The sequence below is a fragment of the Ostrea edulis genome, chromosome 7 (assembly GCF_947568905.1).
Source record: "Ostrea edulis chromosome 7, xbOstEdul1.1, whole genome shotgun sequence".
Classification (NCBI taxonomy): Eukaryota; Metazoa; Mollusca; class Bivalvia; order Ostreida; family Ostreidae; genus Ostrea; species Ostrea edulis.
Genome location: NC_079170.1, coordinates 67,725,588 through 67,745,699, shown reverse-complemented (window position 1 = coordinate 67,745,699; position 20,112 = coordinate 67,725,588). Strand labels below are relative to the sequence as shown.

The window sequence follows — 20,112 nt, the reverse complement described above, 5'->3', positions numbered from 1 at the left end:
ACACATATTTTTTTATTTGGCCTTATCTCCGGTGAACCCCGGCACTGCCTAGAAATAGATCACTTATCTCCGGTGAACCCCGGCACTGCCTAGAAATAGATCGCTTATCTCCGGTGAACCCCGGCACTGCCTAGAAATAGATCGATTATCTCCGGTGAACCCCGGCACTGCCTAGAAGTAGATCGCTTATCTCCGGTGAACCCCGGCACTGCCTAGAAATAGATCACTTATCTCCGGTGAACCCCGGCACCCCCTAGATATAGATCACTTATCGCGAAACAGTTCGAAAAGCGAGTCCCGCTTAATTTGATCTCAGCCACTTATATCAAAACACTCAACTATATACGTCATCGATTCTTTACATGTCCTTTTTAGGTTACAAAAAATTGATTAGGAAAAAAAATGTTTGTTACGTAGTTCGACAAAGAATTGATAAATCAATATATGTAAGAATGACGAGATTTTAATCTAAGGTAAATTTTAAAAAGCCAGTTTCCAAGGATGTATTTCTTTTACTGTATTGATAGGATTCTCAGTCAGAACATACATGTATGAAAATATTTCTAGTGATTATAATCACTGATATAACGACAGACAACTTCTCAAGATTGGCTAGTATCGGAACAACAAATCGCCTATTGAACCAGGTTCATGCAAAAGCGATTTAGGAGTCTTTAATTTCAAAATCTGGTCGATTTTGTTACAAAAAAAAATATTTTTGGAGTTTAAAGTAAAAACAAGATTTTTTGATTTAGCGTTTGTCAGTTAAATTTATTCCGATAAAATAGTCGGTGATGTTGTTGAATATGTTCATTTACGTTTCATTAAACACACATTTAATTCAAAAAGTTATGGCATGTCAAACGTTGCAATATTTGATCTTTTCCATTTGTATTGTATAATTTTCCATTTGTATTCTATACTAGTATTTTCCATTTGCATTGTATAATTTTTCATTTACATTGTATAATTTCCATTTGTATTGTATAATTTTCCATTTGTATTCTATATTTTCCATTTGTATTGTATAATTTTGCATTTGTATTCTATATTTTCCATTTGCATTGTGTATTGTATCCAAGGAATCTTTATTTTGATTTGTTACGAAGGATTTCATTAGTTAACGTCACTGATGTACCACATGTAGACGTGCTTAGCACACAGGGCCGTAGCAATGACGGTTCTTTGTCGTGCCAACGCCTGTGCAGCGATATGGAATATCTGTTTTTAAGGTCATTATGGAAAGACCCGTGATTCTCACTTTTAAATGCAGAGTGTTTGGCAAAGGAGCAATCACTGTCTTTGTTTATGTCTTAGGTTTGATGCGCAATGACAGTGACGGTTCTCGAACTCACGACCTCTCGCCCACAAACCAAGCGATGTATTACTGAGCTACCACGATCAGATCCATGCAGGACTAGTTATTTTTAAACATACGTAGCTAGCTCTAGTAATGGCGACCCCCCCCCCCTCCCTGATAATTTAAACAAAAAAATAGAACTGTCCAGAAAAGCATGCACATTTTTATTTAGTCAGAATTCAGTAGATTCGGGGCATTTAATTCGGCCCTTGGGTCCCCACCAATTGTTAATATCGAGTTTGGTTTGTTACAACCATTCAATGGATTAATCTTAAGTTATCATTTATCGTATTTGGTAATGCGCGAGATATTGAAGAGGTAACGTTCAGGAGCCACGTTTCGCAGGAATGTACCGTATTTGCTAAGTGTGATGGCGTGACCCCCCCCCCCCCCCCCCCCCCAATTGATTGATCGCTTTTATGCGTCTAATGTGATCAGCACATTCAAACTAGTTTCCCATTTAACCACTGCACTGGCTGATCTAGAAAACTGCTGGATGTCTGGGGACTGTCTTAAGATCCCTAGTGAGTCCAGTACAAAGCCTTGGTGCAGGAAAGGGGGGGGGGGTTGCAGGGGAAGGGCGAAGTCAGTGGCGCATTTTAGGTGGGCGCAGCCGCCCCACCCCCCACCCCTTAAAATTTTCAAATTGATGGTAAATCTTGGTATCTTGTTTAGAAAAATGTATTAAACGATAAAAGAAGCAATGATTTCTTCCATTCCCGGAGAAATACATGACAAAATCTTTTGATTTCTTGAATTACTTTATTGAGAGAGCTTAATTTTTCCAGAAACCCTTAAAATTTGCGTCATTTTACTAATTTCACTTTATTAAAAATGACATATTTCAAGCCCTATAAAATCTGTAAAATCCAGGAGTTTCGGGGGCTTCGCCCCCTGGACCCACTGGGGGCCACCTCAAGGCGGCCCTCAGACCTCCTGCCTCATAAAATGGCACCCCCGTAACCGCAATTCCTGGATCCGCCCCTGGAAGTCCCCTGGAACAAGTGCGTTCTGACAAAATAAAAACTACATGCATGCTTTTTTCGACATCTATATATAAAATATCAAATTTGTGAAGGGAGGGGGGGGGGGGGGGTCTCCCGGCGCAAGATTCCTCATTGCTACTAGCTACATCTGTGTTCAACTAATCCTTATATGGAACCGATCGCGGTAGTTCAGTGATATAGCTTTTGGTTCGTAACCGTGAAGTTCGTAACCATGAAGTCGCATGTTCCGAGTTCTACTCGTGTCATGGCTGAATCAAATCTTAGACGTAAATATAGTTAATACTTTCCCATATGTATTGCTATCTAAAAGTGAGAATCACAGATCTTTCGGATAACGTGATCTTAAAAGCAGACATCCCGTGTTGCGACAGGCGTTAACACGTTAAAGAACCTCCACTGCTACGCCACTGTGCGCGTACATATATAGCCCATGTAGCATAGTAAGTCTATTTGTGGTACGTCACCTGCAGCTGGTGACAGCTAGATATAAGTAGGACCTAAACTAATGAAATCCTTCGTAAAAAATCAAAATAAACAATCCCTCGGATGCAATACAAATGAAAGATTTTGCAATGCAAATGGAAATTATACAATGCAAACGAGAAAAAAATAGATAATACAAATGGAAAATATAGAATACAAATGGAAAATTATACAATACAAATGGAAAATATAGAATACAAATGGAAAAATATACAATACAAATGGAAATTATACAATGCAAATGAAGAATTATACAATGCAAATGGAAAAGATCAAATATCGCAACGTTTGACATGCCATAAAAAGTAGTACACCAAATTATGCGTGGCTTACGGCGAAGTAGGGCGACATCTTTTTATATATTAAAATTCCTACTAGAATGATCTCTTATATAAACAGGAACGATATCCAATGGAGTAAGAATATTTGTGCGTAACACACCCGACAAAGGAATAGTGATAAACCCGTGGTTCTCATTTTGAAAAGTATTTTAGACAAGTGTGGCCTATCAAACATATGGTTTCAGCATGAGACAAACAATTATAACGTCCCGTGAGGTAATACACCCGTTAATCAAAGATCGATTGCGAAATCAGTTGGTTTTTTTTTTTTTTCTTCGTTTTCTTTTTACAGAAATGGCGCGATGTCTCTTTTATGGGAGTGATTTACTGAATTTATCAAACGAATTTAGAATGTGAGGAAAGTTTTTTTTAAAAAACCCAGTTAACAAGTGATGAAACTCCAGTGAATCATCACCTACCTGTAGAAGTAGGCAGATGTAGTGATCAGGAGCGGATCCAGGATTAGAAGTAGGCAGATGTAGTGATCAGGAGCGGATCCAGGATTTGCAGTTAGGAGGGGCGCAACTTTTTAAGGCAGGGGGTCTGGGTTTTATAGATATTATAGGGTTTGAAATATGACTCCTATGTAGTCATTTTTTTACTATTTTCTGTCATTTTTACTATTTTCTGTCATTTTTACTATTTTCTGACATTTTTACTATTTTCTGTCATTTTTGATAGAGGGAATTCAATAAAATGACGCAAACTTTAAGGGTTGTTTTTTTTTGTTTTTTTTAGGAAAAAATGTAAGTACTCCCAATAAAAGCACTTCAATAAATCAAAAGATTTTAGCATTGATAGCACTGAGAGTAGAATAAATTATTGCTAGTTCTTTCATCGCTTACATTTTTCTAAACAAGAGACCACGATTTGCCTTAAATTAAAAAAATAAGTTCGAGTGCGCCGGCTGCACCCTCCTTAAATCCTGTCACTGGTGGTATCAAAAGAAATATTCTATAGTTTAATCCCGTTGGGGAATTTGAGACATCAAATTTCCAGGTTTGCTGAAATTGATCAAACAATCTAAGTTCCACACTTTCATTTAACCATTCTTCGTTAATCGGGTTCTGGGACATGAAAATATTGCTGTATTCTGATGAATCTAAAGTATGTTTTATACATAATAGCCATTTTGAATTAAATTCGTTTAAAATGTGTTTAGTTTAAACAATATTTATTCGTAAATAATTCGTTAATAAAGTTTACAAACAATGTCTTATACATGCAAGGTGAAGATAACGAACAGTGATCAATCCCATAACTCCTACAAGCAATACAAAATAGATAGTTGGGCAAACACGGACTCCTGGACACACCAGAGGTGGGATCAGGTGCCTAGGAGGAGTAAGCATCCCCTGTTGACCGGTCACACCCGCCGTGAGCCCCATATCCTGATCAGGTAAACGGAGTTATCCGCAGTCAAAATCAGTGTGCCAAGAACGGCTAAACAATCGGTATGAAACACGTCAGACAGCATTTGACCCAATGCGAGGTTGTATTGACAAACTAGATCGTTATAACGACCATAGAATTTGCGAAATCCTGACTTCAATCGAGACTGTTGAAATCCTATACATGTAATAGATTGATAAACAAACCAAAAGGCTTATATTAATCTCGCTCTAAATATCTTACAAGTAAGAGGTGAATGAAAATTCTAAGTATGATAAGTCGTATACTAATCAATACAATACATGAAAAAAAGAAATAGGAATAAGAGAGAAAAGCTGGAATTGAGTATTGATAAAAAAAATAGCACACATTTATATGTATGATAAGTGTCGATACAGATCAAATGAATGTAAAACTTGTACGGTACCAATTTTGATGCACCAGATGCGCATTTCGACAAATAATGTCTCTTCAGTGATGCTCAACCGAAATGTTTGAAATCCGAAATAACTATGAAGTTTAAGATCTAAATATAGCCAAAAACAGCGTGCCAAACAAGTGGAGCCAAATTCGTCCAAGGATAAGAGCTATGCATGAGGAAGATAATCCTTAATTTTGAAATGAATTTCTAAATTTTATAACAGCAATTAAATATACATTCGTATTTTCAAGCTAGTAACGAAGTACTTAGCTACTGGGCTGTAGAGACCCTCGGAGACTAACAGTCCACCAGCAGAGGCCTCGACCCAGGGGTCTTATCAACTTATCAAATGTTATCAAAAAGTACTAACCATTTCTCCTCTCCAAGTTCAACATATACGAATGTTCAAGTACTTACTTTCAATCACTAGATTTAAATGTACTTGCATCATATTTAGAAATAGGGAAAAGCTGGAATTGAGTATTGATAAATTAAAATATCACACGTTTATATGTATGATAAGTGTCGATACAGATCAAATGAATATAAACTATAGACAGTGTTGAAATAACAGATTGTAGAGTGATGCCATATAAACAATAAGTAAAAAACACAGGTTTTCCACTTATTACAACCTTGGTGCACATGAGTATATTTTATATACAATATGACAGTATTACATGTAGATATATTAGAACAGCTTTCAGAGGTAGGCTCAGAACCTTTTACTTTCAACAAGAAATTTCTGGGCTAAATAAAAAATATTGTCACTTTCAGATAAATTTTCATTACCGTATAACAATAATTCTACATTAAGTGAAAATGGCAGTGTCAGAATTGTATTGGTCCTAACTCTTGAGTATATATTACAGTGTAAAAGAAAACAATCAATACTTTTTACTTCTCCACAAATGCAAAGAGGTGAATTACATAATTTTCTTTGAAACATTTGAAGACTAAGAGCACTGCATTCTAATCACAATTTTGCATGAAGAGTCTGTCCGACTCTGGTTCCTAAGTAAAAATAATTTGGAATATTAATGACACTTGCATTTAAGATATTCCTTAAAGCTAGATAGAGAGGGATTTAATTGGACATTTCGAGGAAGTGCATTCCATTTCCCTATTGTAGCTGGAAAAAATGAATTAAAGTATAGTTTGGTTCTAGAGTTGATTTCTTGTAGTGAATTAGTTGCTCTTGTGTTGTTGTTGTGACCTTACTATTACTAACAAAACGCGGGAAAATATAAGTATTAACTATTCTTCATTTAACACCAAAACCATAACACTAACATACATTGCCTGACAGCCAGCCGTGATTGCTCTAGAAAATACAAAGAAGGGGGTAAGAAAAGAAACAACGACTGTGGAAAAAAAAATCCTATAACTCCGGTGATTTTGACACCATAAGGCGTTTCCACTATATAGCCATCGTTGTCATCTACCGTATCTTTTCAAACATCTTTCATCAGCGTTCGAATTCGCTGCCACAGTCGCCCCACCTGCCCTTAAAGAATGAATACCTATGTGAACTTGTTCACCAACGACAGTATTTCACAAAGACAAAATATTGCTTCTAGCCGCAGTATACCTAAGCTTTTTGTTCTTATAAATTAATTTACCTGTATCGTTAAACCTAACAATTGGTTTAAGTAAGAAACATCGCTTGTCATCAATTGAACCCAAAATATTTAAATATCTCAAATACATATTGATTGGACATACAGACGTTGAACCTTTAGCGATAAGAATTCCGTTCCCTTGTCTGTCTGATCTGTTTTGGATTTCTTAACAAACAACACTAAGTAATCATCACGTACAATCACATCATTAAATGTTAATGAGCTAACTTCATCAAACCTAAGAAAACCGGCAAACAAAACAAAATCATCGTAATATTTCTTACAATTAACAAATCACTTTCATCAATAAATTTATCACAAAGTGCAATTAACACATCCTTGGTGCTAGGTTCTCTTTTTTCTGGACACTATGACCTTTTTATGACTGGCTTTTCGTCTTACAGCTTTTTGTACAGAATTAACAAATAATTCTTTCGTTGGAACATTTAAACCCGCACATTCGTGAGCTCACTCAAAAGCGTATACCACATTCATATTGTTCACGGGATGTTGAGACTCCCCCCCCCCCCCCCCCCCCCCCCCCACTGTAATAAATGCGTCAAATATAATGCTACGTGGATCAGACTTGCCGGTAACGCACTGTGCCCTTGCGCTGTGATGAAAACCTCCCATCTTTTAAAAGCGTTGAAGTAAGATTTAATGGTGTTTTCACTTTTGTTGCACAAAATCCATTTGCTTGAGAATGGACCATATCTACCAAATAACTTACAGGCTCAATGCCATGCTTTTCTGCAGTCTTTTTAATGCTGTTCTATAGACCTATTCCTGTAAATATACTTTACAATGTAATCAAAAACCAAATTTCAGAAAGAGCATGTTAAACAGAAGACCCTTTTTACCAAAGATTCCATTATTTCCTTTACCCCTGCAGATAGCATCATCATTTTGTATTCTCGAGAAATTCTTAATGTAAAATTTGAAATTTACCCCATATCAACCAACGATGGTCAATAGGGAGCGGGCTTCCACTCCGGTATAACCAACGTTATACCGTGGTACAGTCCAGTTGACATCATATAGATGTCCACACTTGAGAAAACGCCTCTACAGCGACTGACGCACCCACACCAATATTTGGAATTAGAATTCTTGCACTTACTGTTATAAACATCGGCGGATCTATCGCACGTGTGTGATCCCCATATAATATCAAAATAATCAAATACATGTACACATCGTTTAACTGACCAGTCATCACAATCTGTAATTCTACTTAAAGAATCTGCCTTAAGATTTTCTTCCCTGGGTATCCATTTACCTTCTATGTGAATGACCCTGTCTTTGCACATACTATGCACCGACATTGCAATGCCTTGTAACGTTTTCTTTTTACTCCCCACTCTCAAAATATGCGACACATTTTGATTATTGGAATTGATCTCAACTATAACATACATTCAACTTTGTCAACTGACTTTGATATTCTATTAACTGTCGCAAGCTCTCTCGAAGAACTTTCCCATTCATTCCACACTCCATACCACTCTATATCAGTATGCCCACCCTCTGAACATAATGTCAAATGACTGCCGAACCACGTGTCTGAGGCACCACTTTACGGGGTACCATTATTATTCATTTCTTCCACTGATGTCTCCCAGAATCTAAGTTCACTTACCGCCTCTGGCGACATTATCTTTGAAGTCCAACTGGAACGATTCAAAATACATGCATATTTATAAATACCTTGTCCCAAGTCTGATCTCATCACCAAGTACAGTCTGCATTGAGATTGTTTGTCCAACCACTGATGCTATACTTCTTATCTCAAACCAAACAACTCCGGAATTGTATTCTTCCAGAACATTTCCTATAGAAAATGTTTTTTCATCCTAAGCATAGCAACTGCTATTTTGTTGTTTACTGTACTCCAAACATACCCTAACCATACCAGTTCCTGCACTGGCTCCCATTGACTTTTATCTACTGCGATTAGAAACTCGAGGTTCTCCAAATCTTTTTGAATTTCTAAACTCATCAACTTTGCTTTATGCATAGTTGAAGCTCCACCCATTCCATCATCTAAATAGATGACGATTTTATAACCTTTGGATCTCCAAAATTTCAACACTTCTCTCATAACCTTGGAAAATATGTAACCTACTGTACTGAGCCTAAACGGCAACACTTTAAACATCTAATACTTACTTCTCCATTTAAAGCCCAGCTATTCCTTGTCTAGTTCATGCATCATATGAAACAAATGAACAAATATGATCACCTGATTCAAATAAGCATTTTGACATAGGCATTTTCATAATTGTGCTTTATTTATTTAAACAAGTGAGGATCCACGTGCCTAGCGTCCAATACCAACCTTTCTTTTATTTTGTTTCCCGCTACTGTCAATGGATTTACAACCCTCGGTTTACTTGAACACACCTCAATACAGTTCTTTCTGAGGAGTTTTTCAATCTCTTGATCTACAAACTCAGCGTTCTCTAACGCAGACCTATTGCTACACAGGTCAACTGGTTTTGGTGTGGTAAACAAAGGCATTCTGTAACCATTCTCAATAGTGTCTAAACTATACTTGTTTGCACCAATCGAACGCCATTGACCTATATTTTCCCTTAAACGACCACTAGGTGAAATGCATATATTACTCGACTGATTTTGCATTGCATTATCATAATTCTCGCTATTATTCGAGAGTGTAATCAAATGATTTTCTTGATGAACAAATGCACTTATCATCTAATTTCTCTGTACAATTCTTTCTACAATGACCCATTTTGTTACATCGATAGCAGTGGCCGGGCTTCCAGATAGATTCATTGGGCGTTGTCTGGAACGACGGCCATGGCTTCGTTTAGGGGCCCTTGGCTTCCCTCAGTTCCCTGCGTCGATTTTTTACTTCTTTTACTTTTCTTTGTCAGCCCTGAACTGCGCTTTGGTGATTTTCTTCTCGTCGTCAGAATCTGATGCGATGGTGTTCTTAATGTACTCGTCAACAGCCCTCCACCCTGCTTCTGAAGTTTTACGATAATTAACCACAATATAGACTTAACAAAAATTCTAGTTAATTAGTTAGGTAATTACGTGGTACAGTGACGTCACATGCGCCCTTCTTCGATCAACGGCTTGTGAAATTAGTGTGATATATTATTAAAAACTCAGCTTTTAAGGGTCTAATTTATTCACCATGGACAACATTTAAGCCGATGTTGACAAATTTTCCGAGTTTTATATGTTTTCGTCACCAGTGCTTACATATAGTGATGTAAATACTCAAATATAGCGAGGAAAGCGTGTGTGAAATCGACAATATTACGAGTAAATATGTTTATATGGGTCGCTGTTTACAAACTGTTCGGAAATGTTATTCCTTTATACATCTGTAATTGGCGCTGGGTTTTTTTTTTTCGAAAATAAACAGTACAATTATTATTTATTTTGGGATTAGACTAATTATATTTACGTTACATTGTTGACAACTAGGCCCTAGCCCAAGTGACTGTCACAGGTGTAATTTCGGAAAGAAAGAAAAAATGAAAAAGATATAAAACACACAAAGCAATAAAAATGATAAAATTTAAAGTGGAAACACATTATTTTATTTTGATAAAGCAATCTTAAATTATTAATGTTTTTGAATTGTGATCTGCACGTCGTTAGGAAGTGGGAACACGGCGTTATACTGACGCACTCAAGATGTTACGAGTTCAATGAGGAAATTGGCTAATTTTATGATTCAAGTTAAAGTTAGGAAATACAATATTCTATTATTTATATAAATAAACGTTCAATTATTTTGTATCTTTGAAAATTGTTGGAGATCTACCATGCAGTTTGCAGAAACTGGAAGCACAAGTTATACCGGATATGTTGTTACAAGGTGAAGGTCAGTTGATCCAAGTGTGTATTTAATTTGAAGACCAGAACGGAATTATGTAGTGCTTAGCTTCGATACATCCATTTTTACACAGTTTTTCAGAGTCTCTGTCTAAGCGTTTTTTGAAAAGGTGACTGGGTGTTTGTTTAAAAGGTAAAGTTCTTGCTCTAACGACAAATTATCCACGTCTTTTTTCTCGTACCTTCCTTCAAAAAATTGAAAAAATACTCAGTCTAAATCATTTCTACTGACTAGTACACCCGAGCATGGCACAAAACGTCTTAATGCAATATTATTTACAAGCCGTTAACATGATAATTGGGTTTTTTTTTGTCGATTAAATCTTATCTGTTTATGAAATGGCTAATAGATGATTTCAAACCGGAGGGCGCATATGACGTCACACATAACAGCGCGTAAATTAGCGAGAGTAAATATGCATATCGCAAGATTTGAATTTCATCGCTTTCAAACTCGAAAACTACGCAAAATATTTCATTTAAAACACATTTAAAGTATTTCAGGCATGAAAAGAATTAATTTTGCTGAAAAAATGAAAAAGTCTAGAAACATCAAATGAATTAATGCGCGCTTCAATTCAATTATTGCTCTCATCAATTTTGATTCATGCACGCATCAATTGAATCAATGAGAACAATAATTGATTTGATGCTTGCATGAATAATTGCTCTCTCTTCAATTCAATGGATGAGAACATCCATTTCGTAGAAATATTGCTCCCAATAATTAATTTAGAGCTTGGTATAAATAATTTGATGATCTCTTTAATTCAATTGAAGTAATTTTAATCCTTTTATTTCAGGAATTAATTCGCGCATTGATTCTTTTAAAGAGAGCAACAAATCAATTAAAGAGATCTGTGATGAAAGCAATTTTTATTTTGTTAGTTTTTGTGGTGTTGTCTGTAAATAGTTTGGTTATGCTTGTAAGGTGTTTCCGTAGTGTGAGTGTTGGTCGATAAAGGCTAATTTTAGTATACCGGTTTGGTCACTCGGAGTAGCGGCTGTTTGTCAAGCGTGCGGCCACGTTTTCATGCTGTTCAGCAGGGTTCTTTTCTTGACGAATTCCAGAAGTTAGTCTGCGTAATGGGTAGGCAGGGAGACAAACATTTTACTGTGTGGGCATTGGTTTCCTCCAGCCGGTAACTATTTTTGTGTGAAACATTTGCGAGGTATCGGGTTAAGTTTCTCGTATATTGGTTTTTCAAATTTTGTTGTTAACCATGTCGCTTTGTGTATGGGGTTCAGGTTAAGTTAATTGCTATTTCAATGCAGAGTGGTTTTAAGAAACTAACGGGGCCATATCAGGCAGTACTCCCAGCGAATGTTGGCATCGGTTTGAAGTCGGTATTACCCAGTATCGTTGTCCAGTGGGAGACCTGTGAGTCCGGGACTGGGAGCGGAGCTAGGGGCTGTTAGCGCTGTATTGTGTATGGAGGTCTGGTTGTGCCAAGTGTGACGTTGCGTTCAATCAAATTGTGCTGAGTAACCAAACTTTCATTTTGAGTTTCAGTAAATTAACATTTTATCAAAAAGGAATTTGAGAAATTTTGTATGTACAAAACGTAATTTACTACTGTTTAACTTTTTCTGTAGTTAGCGGAATTTGTTACTATTTGAACCATTTTGTAATACATTTATTACCAGTTACATTTTCAGCCAGGACTGACATATTTGTGGTATTGACTATTGAATTGTCTTGATAGTTATACGTTATAGTGATTGTCAATACGCCAGTTTCGAGATATGAACTCTTCTGTATAGGAGGTGCATTTAGTGGAACTTTGAATGCCAAAGTGGGACAGAGTGGATATACAGCCAACAAGGAAGACGATGAAATGTATTAAAAGCGGCTTCTTTTTAAATGTGTAAATGTGGGGAATACTGAATACTATCGAAAGAAATGTTTTACCGAAGTGGAAACATACAAACAATGTCATATTTGCAAGAAATATCTTGGATATGGTACCTATGACCAGCAAAATAACGTGATAGGATAAGAATTCTATGTATTTAATTACTTCCTAAATACGTATCACTTACTTAGTTTGTGTATCAGTCGAATTCGTGTTATTAAACAGCGTATGAGAAACTTACTGAGCACATTCACTTACGCTGTGATGAATTACGGTCCCACCCCGCGTGTAAACAAATTCTTTCGCGCCTTACTATGTACGAGAGTTCTACAAAGGGAAATAAATCGGACGTATCTCGAAACCGGCGTATATTGCCAGGTTTATCATATCAATTTATATTTTCTTTCTGTGTGAGAGAGAATGTGTGTAGAGAGAGTGTGTGTAGAGAGTGGGTGTGTGTAGAGAGAGTGTGTGTGTAGAGAGTGGGTGTGTGTAGTTTGTGTGTGTGTGTGTGTGTAGAGAGAGTGGATGTGTGTAGAAAATGGGTGTGTTTAGAGAGAGTGGGCATGTGCAGAGAGTGAATGTGTGTAGAGAATGAGAGAGAGAGAGAGAGAGAGAGAGGGAGAGGGAGAGAGAGAGAGAGAGAGAGAGAGCGTCTGTGTGTCTGTGTGTGTGTTGAGAGAGTGTGTGTTGAGAGAGTGTGTGTAGAGTGTGTGTGTGTGTGTGTGTAGAATGTGTGTGTATATAGAGAGTGTGTGTGTGGAGAATGGGTGTGTGTAGAGGAAGTGTGTGTGTAAAGAGTGGGTGTGTGTGTAGAGTGTGTATGTGTGTGTAGAGAGAGAGAGTGGGTGTGTGTGTAGAGAGTGAATGTGTGTAGAGGAAGTGTGTGTGTGTGTGTAGAGAGAGTGGGTGTGTGTAGAGAGTGGGTGTGTGTAGAGAGTGGGTGTGTGTAGAGAGAGAGTGGGTGTGGGTGTAGAGAGTGAATGTGTGTAGAGGAAGTGTGTGTGTGTGTAGAGAGAGTGGGTGTGTGTAGAGAAAGGGTGTGTGTAGAGAGTGGGTGTGTGTAGAGAGAGTGGGTGTGTAGAGAGAGTGGGGGTGGGTAGAGATAGTGGGGTGGGTAGAGAGAATGGGCATTGGGTAGAGAGAGAGTGTGTGGGTGGGTGGGTAGGTAGAGAGAGTGGGGGTGGGTGGGTAGAGAGAGTGGGTGTGTGTAAAGAAAGTGGGTGTGTAGAGAGAGTGGGGTGGGTAGAGATAGTGGGGTGGGTAGAGAGAGAGAGTGTGTGGGTGGGTGGGTAGAGAGAGTGGGGGTGGGTAGAGAGAGTGGGGGTGGGTAGAGAGAGTGGGAGTAGAGAGAGTGGGTATGTGGGTAGAGAGTGGGGGTGGGTAGAGAGAGTGGGACAGGGTGTGGGTCGAGAGTGAGTGTGTGTAAAGAGAGTGGGTGTGTGTAGTGTGTGTAGAGGAATTGTGTATGTAGAGAGAGTGGGTGTGTTTGTAGTGTGTGTGTGTGCGTAGATAGTGTGTGTGTGTAGAGAGAGTGGGTTTGTAAAGAGTGGTTGTGTGTATGTGATAGTTTGATTACTTACTGTTTTTCAAACATCTTTATGTTTCTTATCTTATTTGCTAAGTAATTGTTTTTATTTATTCTATGATTTATCATTTTCTATGTTACCTACACAAAATCCCCAAGAGCTGCATTACAAGATCATCAATTCGATTGTGGATATGTTGAAGATATCTTTTTAATAGATAGTTGCTCTCTCTAAACGAATTATTGTTCTCTTCAAATGAATTAAAGATATCATTAATTCAATCGAAGGGAGCAATAAATGAATTAATGCGCGCATTAAATCAATTATTGCTCTCATTAATTGACTCATTGCACGCATTATATATGCATATGATTGCATGTTAAGGGACTCCAATCCTCAGCAAGGTTCGGTAACTCGCGTAAAATCCGGAAAAAGTTTATTCGTATCATAAATTCCGGCATTTATATTTTTTGGAACTCTTCTTTGAAAAAAGAATAAGAAAATTCTCGTTGTAAACAAATGGAAATGGAGGGGAATTGTATACGAGAAAGAGATAAGAAAGGTCGGTTCAAGAAAGCATCATCTACTGCTACTACAACCATTAGCACATGTACCGATGAAAATAACAACCACCCTGACTTCATCGATGTCAACAGCGAAGATCCACTAGCACAGGTAGATGAATATGATGAAAATAAATAGACATTTGACCTGTTCCAAGGCAGAAGAGTTATTTAATTTTCAATTCTGGTGGATCATTTGCAAAGAAGATGCTTTCTGTGTCATACGCCTTTGGGTCTTGTTGACTGAGAAAGAGAGACGTTATGGACTAGCCAGCTTACTGTATGTGAGACGAAGTAAATACGACGAACTGACGATCATGGCCAACTGGTAAACGACACAATATAGGTCAGAATGGTCAAGGTCCTTTTGATATCGACACCAAATTTGCTGTTGGTAAGTATTTTTATAAAAATTTAAACGTGTGTGTATTTTGCAATTTATCTGTAAAAAATGTTTTCAAAGCTGGTCATATGCTGCTACGTAGGTACAAGTAATGTTGTAGCATTTTGTAGTATACAAGTACCAGTACTCCTACTAGTATATATATATATATATATATATATATATATATATATATATAGTAGAATAGAAAAGAAGATTTACCTCTTGGCTCAGTGGTAAAGTGTCAGAAATTGGATGTGAAAGATGTGATTGTGAGATTTTGTGTTGTCAATTACTATAATATAGTGTTTGTACAATAGAGCAGTAAGTGCATACATGGTGTATTTGAATATAAATCTGTTATTCCAGCTTTAACCTATGCAGGCATTGGAGAAGCTGGGGTTTCAAAGATCTTTTTGATGCTAAACATACCAATTCTTACTCCAAGAAATTTGAAGAAGAGAGAGCGAGAGACTGTCCCTGCTCTAGAGTCACTGGCAAGAAATTCCTGGGGAAAAGCCTTACAATTGGAGGCACATTAATCAAGGTTTATATTATTTTATAGTCACTCAATTTTGTGCATTAGTTCACTTCATCATCGCAAGCCACAGGTTTTGTGTTTATTCTATTTCCACATAGAGAAAATAGAGACAAAACCCGTGACTTGCGACAGTGCGTTCACTTCTGAGGGTATGTGAAACAGCCTTTACTGATTTGATGTTTGAATGTAAATGATATATAATATATATAAGTAATTATATAAATGCATTTATATCAGGTATGTAAAATGTATGGACAATTTATTGCATTATTGGTAAAAAGAGACAAATATATACTGCAGCACTCTTGTTTACAATAAAGATTATAGAATTTTATAAATTTCATGTCAAATGTTGACACGATATGAATTTGTTTTCAGTGAAAGTGGATTGATGCTCTCTTATGATGCTGGGTGGCAAAAGCGAGGAAGTGGTAGAAACTACTGTAACAATAGTCTCTCAGGTAATTTTCTTGCATGAAAAAATATACCACAAAAAAAACTTAACTCTGAAAACTTCATTTGTAAAAAGAAAAAAAAGTATAATGCTGAGTTTGCATATTGAACTAAAAATATTCACTCACTCATAAAAAAAAAAATATTACACGATGGTTGTTTTTACAAGTGCTATATATAATTCTTAGGAAACGCATCAATGATTGGCAGCAAAACTGGCAAAGTAGTAGGATAGTGTCATGTCAAAAATATGCCGTACCTGTAATTCCAACAAAACCAGAACCTGTGAAAAGATCATGACTGCAAGAATTGGTCTGGCAGTTCAAAGTCAATGGAACCAGCAAGCAGATAGCACATCAGAGAAGAGGCGATGATGGGATACACAGCTTATTTACAGAGAATTTTAAGGGCAAGCCAAGGATTACAAAGCGCACATCTATCATTACTGTTGTGTCCAAATTCATGGAAGAGAGATAACTCTACATTCTGAAAATTGATGTCATATTGATTTCAGTCATTATCTTTTATATTTTACTGGATACAGTGCAATTTATTTTTATTTTTGTAATCCTTTCACCCAATGGATATTTTGTTTAGGCAGCAAACAAGTCAACATACAGTATATGAAATACAATTTGATGAAACTGAGATAACTCTTTTTGTTTTCTATTATTTACTGTATACGTAATGATCATTTATCTCATAAGATCACCTGGATACAATGGTAAATAATTATCAATTCTTTGTCATAATAACAAGTATGTAAGAAAAGCTTCACAATAATGGTAAAAAATATGTCTTCATTTTTTTGCACCTGAGGGACCTTAAACAATATCACTTTGGAATGTTACTTAAGTTTATGCACTCTCCATATACTGTATGTTGTTATATTTTAAAACTGTATTGTAAGTAATTAAGTCCAATGAGCCGCATGGCTCACGGAAATAAAGAAACATTGAAATTTCCTATATCAATTATTGCTCTCTTCAAATGAATTCTAGCGCGCATTAATTCTGTTAATATCATTAATTCATTTGACGAAATCATTAATTCAATTAAAGCACGCATCAATTCAGCTGAATAATTAATGCTACATGTATCATCAATTCAATTAATGCGCGCAATAATTCAGAATTGAAGATGTCATTAATCATTTAAAGAAATCGTTAAGTAAAATGGTTGCTTGCATCAAAGGAATTGATGATATCTTCAACTAATTAAACATCCCTTTTTAGAGGGTAATATACAAGTAAAGGTTAAACAATACATATTCAGACCGAAGGACTGGTGATTTACAGGGACAGACCGGAGGACTGGTGATTTACTGGGACAGATCGGGGGACTGGTGATTTACAGGGACAGACCGGAGGACTGTTTTTTTACAGACCGGAGGACTGGTCATTTACAGACCGGAAGATTGGTCATTTACAGAACGGAGGACTGGTAATTTACAGACCGGAGGACTGGTGATTTACTGGAACAGATCAGAGGACTTCTAATTTACAGGGATAGACCGGAGGACTGGTAATTTACAGACCGGAGGACTGGTTATTTACAGACCGGAGGACTGGTAATTTACAGACCGGAGGACTGGTTATTTACAGACCGGAGGACTGGTTATTTACAGACCGGAGGACTGGTTATTTACGGACCGGAGGACTGGTTATTTACATACCGGAGGACTGGTTATTTACAGACCGGAGGACTGGTTATTTACAGACCGGAGGACCGGTTATTTACAGACCGGAGGACTGGTTATTTACGGACCGGAGGACTGGTTATTTACATACCGGAGGACTGGTTATTTACAGAGCGGAGGACTGGTGATTTACAGGGCCCGACCGGAGGACAGGCCATTTACAGGTACAGACCGGAGGATTGCTCATTTACAGACCGGAGGACTGGTTATTTACAGACCGGAGGACTGGTAATTTACAGACCGTAGGATTGCTCGATTACAGACCGGAGGACTGGTCATTTACAGGAATAAACCGGAGGACTGGTTTTTTACAGACTAGAGGACTGGTGATTTACGGGTACATACCGGAGGACTGGTCATTTACAGACCGGAGGACTGGTCATTTACAGACCGGAGGACTGGTTATAAACAGACCGGAGGACTGGTGATTTGCAGGGACAGACCGGAAGACTGGTTATTTACAGACTGGAGGACTGGTTATTTACAGACCGGAGGACTGGTGATTTACTGATCGGAGGACTGGTGATTTACAGGTACAGCTCCGAGGACTGGTCATTTACAGACTGGAGGACTGGTCATTTACAGACCGGAGGACTGGTTATTTACAGGGACAGACCGGAGGACTGGTCATTTACAGACCAGAGGACCGGTCATTTACAGACCGGAGGACTGGTTCTTTACAGACCGGAAGACTGGTCATTTACAGAGCGGAGGACTGGTGATTTACAGGTACAGCTCCGAGGACTGGTCATTTACAGACCGGAGGATTGGTCATTTAAAGACCGGAGGACTGGTCATTTACAGACCGGAGGACTGGTTATTTACAGACCAGATGACTGGTCATTTACAGGGACAGACTGGAGGACTGGTCATTTACAGACCGGAGGACTACTCATTTACAGACCGAAGGACTGGTTATTTACAGACCGGAGGTTTGGTGATTTACAAGGACAAACCGGAGGACTGGTCTTTACAGGGGAGGACTGGTCATTTACAGGGGAGAACTGGTCATTTACGAACCTGGGGACTGGTCATTTACAGACCGGAGGACTGGTGATTTACTGGGACAGATCGGAGGACTGGTGATTTACTGGGACAGATCGGAGGATTGGTCATTTACAGGGACAGACCAGAGGACTGGTGATATACAGGGACAGACCGGAGGACTGGTCGTTTACAGAACGGAGGATTAGTGTTTTACAGACCGGAGGACTGGTTATTTACAGAGCGGAGGACTGGTGATTTACACAGCGGAGGACTGGTGATTTACTGGGACAGATCGGAGGACTTGTGATTTACAGTGATAAACCGGAGGACTGATAATTTACAGACCGGAGGACTGGTTATTTACAGACCGGAGGACTGGTTATTTAGAGACCGGAGGATTGGTTATTTACAGAGCGGAGGACTGGTGATTTACAGGGAGCGACCGGAGGACAGGTCATTTACAGGTACAGACCGGAGGATTGCTCATTTATAGACCGGAGGACTGTTCATTTACAGACCAGAGGACTGGTTATTTACAGAGCGGAGGACTGGTAATTTAAAGGGACAGACCAGAGGACTGTTTATTTACAGAGTGGAGGACTGGTGATTTACAGACCGGAGGACTGGTCATTTACAGGAACAGACCGGAGGACTGGTTTTTTACAGATCGGAGGACTGGTGATTTACGGGTACAGACCGGAGGACTGGTTATTTACAAACCGGAAGACTGGTGATTTACAGGTAGAGCTCGGAGGACTGGTCATTTACAGACCGGAGGACTGGTCATTTACAGACCGGAGGACTGTTTATTTGCAGACCAGAGAACTGGTGATTTACAGATCGGAGGACTGGTTATCTACAGACATGAGGACTGGTCATTTACAGGGACAGACCCGAAGACTGGTCATTTACAGACCCGAGGACTGGTCATTTACAAACTGGAGGAATGGCAATTTACAGACCGGAGGTTTGGTGATTTACAATGACAAACCGGAGGACTGGTCATTTTCAGGGGAGAACTGGTCATTTACAAACCGGAGGACTGGTCATTTACAGACCGGAGGACTGGTCATTTACTGGGACAGATCGGTTGACTGGTCATTTACATCAACTGACCGGAGGACTGGTCTTTTACAAGGACAGACCGGAGGACTGATCATTTACAGGGACAGACTGAAGGACTGGTCATTTTCAGGGACAGTACAGAGGACAGGTCATTACAGAACGGAGGATTGGTCATTTACAGACCGAAGGACTGGTGATTTACAGACCGGAGGACTGGTGATTTACTGGGACAGATCGGAGGATTTGTGATTGACAGGGACAGGCTGGAGGACTGGTAATTTACACACCGGAGGACTGGTTATTTACAGACCGAAGGACTGTTGATTTCCAGGGACAGACCGGAGGACTGGTTATCTACAGACTGGAGGACTGGTTATTTATATACCAGAGGACTGGTTATTTACATACCGGAGGATTGGTTATTTACAGAGCAGAGGACTGGGGATTTACATTGACTGAACGGAGGACAGGTCATTTACAGGTACAGACCGGGGATTGCTCATTTACAGACCGGAGGACTGTTCATTTACAGACC

At 38.4% G+C, this 20,112-nt stretch overlaps 1 long non-coding RNA gene across 1 annotated transcript; it reads left to right on the top strand.

The window, feature by feature from the left end:
• Positions 1 to 15,049: 15,049 nt before the first annotated feature.
• Positions 15,050 to 16,474, top strand: LOC125656830 (uncharacterized). The gene is made up of 3 exons (XR_008797236.1): positions 15,050 to 15,379; positions 15,752 to 15,834; positions 16,015 to 16,474. It is a non-coding gene; the product is annotated as an uncharacterized LOC125656830 (long non-coding RNA).
• The last annotated feature ends 3,638 nt before the right edge of the window (positions 16,475 to 20,112 follow it).